Source organism: Orbicella franksi, chromosome 13, assembly GCF_964199315.1.
Source record: "Orbicella franksi chromosome 13, jaOrbFran1.1, whole genome shotgun sequence".
Lineage (NCBI taxonomy): Eukaryota > Metazoa > Cnidaria > Anthozoa > Scleractinia > Merulinidae > Orbicella > Orbicella franksi.
The window spans coordinates 15,123,904-15,131,281 of NC_138157.1; the positions used below are offsets into that span (position 1 = coordinate 15,123,904).

General features: G+C 37.6%; 1 pseudogene; it reads right to left on the reverse strand.

Annotated features, from left to right (window-relative positions):
• Positions 1–3,016: 3,016 nt before the first annotated feature.
• Positions 3,017–3,986, reverse strand: LOC145466077 (uncharacterized; annotated as a pseudogene).
• Between the last annotated feature and the right edge of the window lie 3,392 nt (positions 3,987–7,378).

Here is a 7,378-nt window from a genome sequence, read left to right on the forward strand (position 1 = left end):
CTTGAACGAGTTTCGTAATTTGAAAAGGTGAGAATTCTGGCAGCCCTATTTTGCAGTTTTGGAATTTTGTCTGATAGCCCCTTGCCGATATTCCCCCATACAGTGCCACAGTAATTGAAATAAGGCATAACAAGTGCATTATACATGTTCATTATAGTATCAAATGGTATTGTAGTGCTTACACGCTTTAAGATTGCAAGACCAGCGGAAATTTTCTTTGAGGTAACACATTTATGTGTAGGTGCCAGCTGAGAGATTCGTCAATGTGAACTCTAACAGTTTTATGTTTGGTTACCCTGTCTAGTGGTGTATTAGGGACTTTAACTGTAAAATCATTATGTATTTGGCTTTTTTCAAATCTAGAAATATCACACCATTAATGAGGTGTTTATTATCAATATTCCAGAGCCATTCGTTGGTCACCTCAAGTAAAGCTGTTTCGGTAGAAAACATGGGTCTAAAACGAGACTGTGTTTCGGTTAATAAATAATTACTATTTAAATATTCATAGAGTTGGTAAAAAACAATTCTTTCAATTAGTTTACTCACTACAGGCAGAACTGAAATGGGTCTATAGTTGTTAGGATCAGTCTTTGCATCCTCTTTAAATATTAGAGTAACTTAAGCTATTTTCCAAGAATTTGGAAAAATTCCAGTGGTAATGGAGAGATTCAGTATTATATAGGTTAAACTACGAGTAACTACGGGTGCTGCTTCCTTTAGAAGACGCACAGAAATATTATCTAGGCCACTGGCTTTGTTACCTGGTATTTTCTGAATTACTCCAAAAATCTCCTGGCTTGATATTTTTGCTAAGCTAAAGATTTGTTCCGTTGGGTTAATATAATCAGTACATTAACTGGATGTATCTTTAATTTGAGAGGCGAAAGAAGGCCCTATTTGTGAAAAATGAGTTTTAAGTATATTGCTGATTTCGATGGGATCAGTAGTTATTGTATCCTCTGTCCCCAGATGAGTAATCTTAGTAGATTTGGATTCATTACCAATTAGTCTGTCAATTCCTCTCCAGGTATTCTTTATGTTTCTGCAATTTTCCTTAAAAAATGCATTGTAATAATTCGTTTTAGCATTTTTGATTTCATAATTAACCTTGCTCTTTAGATGTTTATAGGAAGTCTAATTTACATCTGTTAGGAAATTTGATGCTATTTTTTAAGTTTGTCCCTTTGGAACATTAGCTTTTTTAGTTCCGGAGTAATCCAAGGAGAAGAGATGCCTCTACTCGCCTCTTCTTTAGGGGTGCATGATAATCAGCAATCCCTTAGAACATTTGTTGTCATATATCCCAGGTAATATCAGGGTTATCCACCAGTTCAATCAGATGCCAAAGGACCATTAATAAATCACGTCGAAAATTACCACGAAAAAAGTTCTCAAAGCATCTATTCATTACTATCTTTGGATTAGATTTAGGGGTACAAATCTTTCTTATTGCAAACATGAGACAGTGATCACTCAAACTAATATCAGAGACTCCGATATCCGAGAAGTACAAAGGGTTATTAGTTAAAAATAAATCAATGATAGAGGATGTGTACTGGGTAATGCGTGTTGGCTGGTTAATTAATTGGGTGTATTGGCAAGTTTCACAGATATCTAATAATTTTTGTGTGCTGCAGTCTGGTGGTGTTGCATCAATACCAGTTTATGTCACCAATAACATCTATTTCCATTTGATATGAGTCCAATTTTTGCAATACAGCTTCAAATCTATCCATCATGTCAATTGTGGACCCAGGAGGCCGATACTGTTTCATCGAGCAATACGCCAAGGTATTTGATTCGATCTGTACGTTCCAGCAAATGAAAAACGTACCATCTTCATTTCCAATTTTGATGTTAACTTCAGAGTCTATGTGAGATCTCTTTGATTGTGTTTAATCTGTTGCTATAAACTTTATACTGCCTTACTTTTCGCGGTACTTTACTCAAGAAATGGGTTTTAAGCAGCTTTTGTTTACGTTTAATTGATACAAGAATGGCCTTGCTGATCCATGGCTTTTCAAGTCGCTTTCTTTGTTGTTTGGATGCCTTACTCATAGGGGCATGTCGGTCAGTTGCGAGGCACAAATTATCTACTACGTGGCTCGTGCTTTTATTGACATCATTTGCAATTAAGCCTCTGAAGTCGATAGTCACTAAGTCTTGAAGAAAGGCAGTTTTGTTAAAGTGAGAGAAGTCTCGAAAATACCGAGGCTCATTAAGTAAGTGCTAGCTATAGTACAAAATACTGGAAGGTGGTCTGAAACACCAGCAAGGCAGATTTCTGCTTTGATTACTTTTTCAGGCGTGTTGGTATAAATGTGATCGATAAGAGACGAGGTGTGATCTGTTATTCTAGTTGCCTTGGTAACTGGCATGAGACCCTGCCCCAATAGCATATCTAGATACTCCGATGTTTGTTTATCATCATTGTATCGTAGAAAATTTTCGTTGGTGTCCCCGAGGACCAAAATTTCGTGACCCTTGCTTTTCAAATTTTCTAATAGGGCTTTCAAAGTGTCATGAAACAAGCCTCTATTTCCCGTTTTAGGATGTCTATAAATACAGCCTATTATCAGGTTTTTTTTGTTTACGGCGTTCAAGTTCTACCCAGCACGATTCAATTCCATCAGATGAAATATACAATTCACGCCTCCTCGTAAATTCTAAATCACTGGAGAGATACAGGCCAACGCCTCCTGCCGGCGTTTTTGAATTAGTATTTACGAAAACATAGCCTGGTATGTTTAAATTTGTACACGTATTTTCACTGATTTTACTCTCGGAAATTGCAATAATGTCTGGTTGAGTTTCAACTGTTTGTAGGATATCATGCAATAAGGATATGTTTTTCCCCAGGCTGAGGCTACAAATGTTGCAATGTAAAACTGAAAATCCCTTTCGCTTCGCGCCATCATTAAACAGTCAGATTTATTTATCGTATAATCTTTCGAATCGATATAGTCCTCATGCGAACATTTCAGTGGATCATCTCTGTCGGGGGATTCAATAATATCCCTATATAGATCGACTTTTTAGAAGTCTTAGAAAGCCGATCAGTTGAATGATGGATCCAAGAACCTGTGGTTTTAAGAAAATCAATTTGGTCCAGATCTTGAAAAGGAAAGGAATAAATTATATTGTTATCACTATTATAACCTGACATAAGGAAGTGGTCTGCTACTTATACTTTAGGTCTAGTTTAAGATGTATAAGCTATGTGACATAGCACGGAGTCTACTTATCTTTGTAAGAAACCAAATAATCAGTTTCCATCAGAGGCTGTACATTAGTCAGCGACGAAGACTACGCTCAAAGTCTGCCAACTGTTCGTGTGTGTCAATCACTACAGGCTTGGACCTTTCCGCTTCTTTAAGAAAGATACGGCCGTTCTTGGTCCAGATATGCTTCCATCTTAGTCTTTTCTTTAGCTTGATAACATCCCCAAAAATATGTTTCTTATACCTTGTTAATGACTCAGCCAGATCTTCTCCTCCTCTTCCAAACCATGCCCAGGGAGCTCGTTCGTCTTCTTGTTGATTAGCTTTCGGCGATTTGCGTAGAAGGCATTCCTTGTATCACGCAGAGTGAATTCCACTATGATTCTCGGTGGAGTAGGAGGTAGAGGGTGGGAAGTAGATATATCCTCTTCTTTAATGGGGACATCGATAGCTCGACCGACCGCAATAACGATATCGTTGCTGGTATAATTTTCACTGGAAGGAATACCCGAGATCTCGAGACAGTCCCTTCTCAGATAGTACGCGAGGTCTTCAAAGCCCATGGTCGCTACACGGGATTCATTCTTGACATTATGAAGATCTTTTTACACTTGTCGCAAGCTCGTTCCCTGAAGGTGTACCTTCTCGTTGAATTAACCATTTTGAATAGAGTTTTCAGGTCTCAAAGGATTTTTCCTCTTTATAAGGTATCGCAAAAATTCGTGCTCAGGTAGAAACGTGTCAGATTATAAGCAGCGTGTACACGAAAGGTCTAACTAGATCGGCAGCTGAAAAATTCGAAGTTGAACGCCATGACATGTTGACACAAGAATAGGTACTTTCTTGAAAAGAATAAGAGGTGAACCATCTGATTTCTCATTTTTGTGAGATTATGCAATATTATTGCATAATCTCATATAGTCACCGGCCATGTTCAAGTCTTGAAGATTTCATGAAACCTGAGAATCTCTCCCCCGATGAGAGTTAATAGTTAATGAAGATAGTGAAAACTCGAGACGAAATCGGATTGTTGCATTTACAAAGCGACAGACAAGATGATATTTGAAATGTAAACCGCCTTTGCTTCTAGTCAAATCCCTTCTAAACGGCTCAAACAGACCCAGGACCACGGGCGAATGATATTTAGTGACAAAGTCGTCTTGCAAGCTGCATGACAGATATTTAGAATGTCATAAACAGGGACCACTCAGCATCATCTGACATGGGGAAGTAGCAAGCACATAGCGAGTGAGATATGGTCTTTAATAATTTGACATTGTACTTAGAGCATCAGAACTGCTGAGTGTTTGACCTTGCCATTTTTTTCAAACAATTGATCATTCATCAAATGGTATCTATATCAATCACAAAAATCTAGGACGGGGGGACCTTCCTAGAGCTATGCACCGTTGTGCTAGGAGCATTGCATTTCCTGGTATGCTGCATGGTAATTTGAGTTCAAAAATTGTTACAGTTAAAAACCAATAGGCTCTATTTATTAGATCAAAAGAAGAGCTAAAAGAGCTTCATACACATGCATGCGAATAACTTGTGCATGGTCGGTTCAAAGAACACGGGATTCAATCTCAAAATCATACGTACAACCGGATCATTCCACTGTTGTACACAGTCTTCCCTCTTAAATACTCGAGAAACATCTCATTAGAAATTTAATTACCTGATAATGAATGCTACTTTTGTCAAAATAACCATGTTTAGTAAATCGTGACGTTCACTTCTTTAAGTAGTTATTTCTTTGCTCTGATTGCATTAAGGTGGTTGAACACAGTTTTTGATACCTGTGTTTCATTCACCTTTTTCTCTAAAACTCTTGATCCCTCGGTCGCCAAAACTGGCAGCAAACAAGTTAACAACACAAACTTTGGTTTTTTGATGGTTAAGCTGACGTATGTGCCGTTGCCATGGCAACATGAATAAATATAAACAGGCCTTTAAAATCGGTTTTGTTTATTTGTAGAAAATCTAGTCTTTAGATTTTCTTTATAATTTGCATGCAACAAGCTTGTAACGATTCTCACAAGTTAACGCCATTTTGTTAATAATTTAACAGAGAGATCCATAATTATCCCTTGTTGAAGGTTCACTGGAATATCTAGAATTTCCTTTGTTAAAGTTCAATTATTTTCAATACTCCAGCTACTTATTTCCATAAGTATTTTCGTGCCAAATTTCGTGAAATTCTAATGAGTGGCTCTCGAGAAATAGGAAACAAGGGAGAGCTTGATCAGATGAAGATGTGATTTTGGAAGCTCCGTCGTGCGCTATCATCTTTTTATTCTATTTGGTCGTCTATGGTACTTCAGTCGTTTATGTAACTCCAAAAAGAGAATTCAATCGCAACACATCCTGCAGTCTCTCGGCTGCGTCATCTGTAGAAAAATGAGCGAAAGAATCCAACTCCCCCGACGTGACAAGTCCAGGAGATGAAGACGAAGTATAATGGCCGCTTTAAACCTATTTGAAGGCGTCGCAGAGAAATTTGACCTAATCGTAGCAAAACTATGCAGTTTGGACTAGAAAATGCAGGATTTAAACACCGCGGTAAAAAGTTTACAAAATAAGTTATCTTTCGTGGAAATTGATATTGACTCCGTTAAGGACAAGCAGAAGAATCTGGATGAAAAGTTCACGCACATAAACTAATTCCAAATTTGTTGATGAACGCATTAACCAACTTGAAAGCAGTCTGGAAAAAAGTAAGAGGGAAGTTGATGAATGTCACCAGAAAATTCTTTATTTAGAGGCTTATAGCAGAAGGGAAGATCTAAAATTCGAAGGAATTGCAGAAGCTTCCCAAAACAATGCAACTTTAACTCGAAGTGAGGACACTGAAGACGTCTTCGTGGACTTTCTTGAAAACGTACTCGGAATTGAGGACGCCAAGAACATCGAGTTCCAGCGGATACACAGGCTAGGCAAGCCAAAGAATGACAGCTGAGATGGTGGCCGAACGATATATCAATCATGATTACACGTTTGCTCGGACAGAGAGTGAGTATTCAAGCAAGGGCGCAAGCGTAAAGATACTAATTACAGGATGTTCGAAGATATTCCAAAAGAATTACATCAAAAGAGAAAAGTAGAGATGGGAAGACTGCAGGAGGCAAAGAAAGAGGGTAGACACGCTAACTTTAGTAAGTCTGAGCCAGATAAATTATATATTGATGGAAAATACGTTAAATTGTTAGTCAGAGCTCACAATGTATTTATCGTTGCTATGATTTAGGCTTGTTCAATACTGCATAAATCTTTCCTTTCTCTGCCATAACAATAGACCAAGTCACCTCCCTTTTGAAATTTGAATTTTGAAATTAAATTTCGCTCCATAGCCACCTTGATATTCTGACTATATTTGAATTGCGGTGGAGGAGTTTTCCTTATGGAAGGTTGTTTAGTAGACGGTCATTAATCTGTAACATGAGGCAGTTCTTTTATTGTTTGTTTTATTGTTTTTCCTCCTGTTCCAACCTAGTAATGTGTACGTGTACGTGTCGGGCAATAGAAGGTTTCATTATTCTTTTTATATATCGATGAAGTATGTCATGCTTTTTCTCGATAATCCGAATAGAATATTTAATTCTTTAGTAGTTGAACACCGCAGAAGCCCTGTGAAGCGTTTTCTAATTAACATATTCAATCTGCAATCCTAGAATTATCTTATTTTCTCCGGAATAACCGCTAGTACGTGTAAACTGATTTCGTTAAATATGAGGGGCATAAGCAACTTTAAGCAAAGGAAATGATATTTACTTGGTGTCGAAAACAGAAATCAGACTTTATTTTCTTATATACAAGAAACTCACTCAAAAAAAGATTCAGAAACGTGTTGGAAAGGCTTGGGGAGGTGAGATTATTATGGCTCATGGCAGCTCCAATTTATGTGGGGTGGCAATTCTTGTTAAAAAGGGTGTTGATTGTACAATCCACTCCAAAATCCTTGACCCCTTGGGACGGTATGTCATACTAAAAGCTGAGATTAACGATAAAATGTATGTTTTGATTAATGTTTATGCTCCCAACAAAGACACAAATGTCATTAACTTTCTTAGCAATCTACATACGACCCTGCGAAAAGATAACTTTGATGAAGAAGAGAACATTATTATAGGTGGAGATTTTAACTGCCCTCCTAA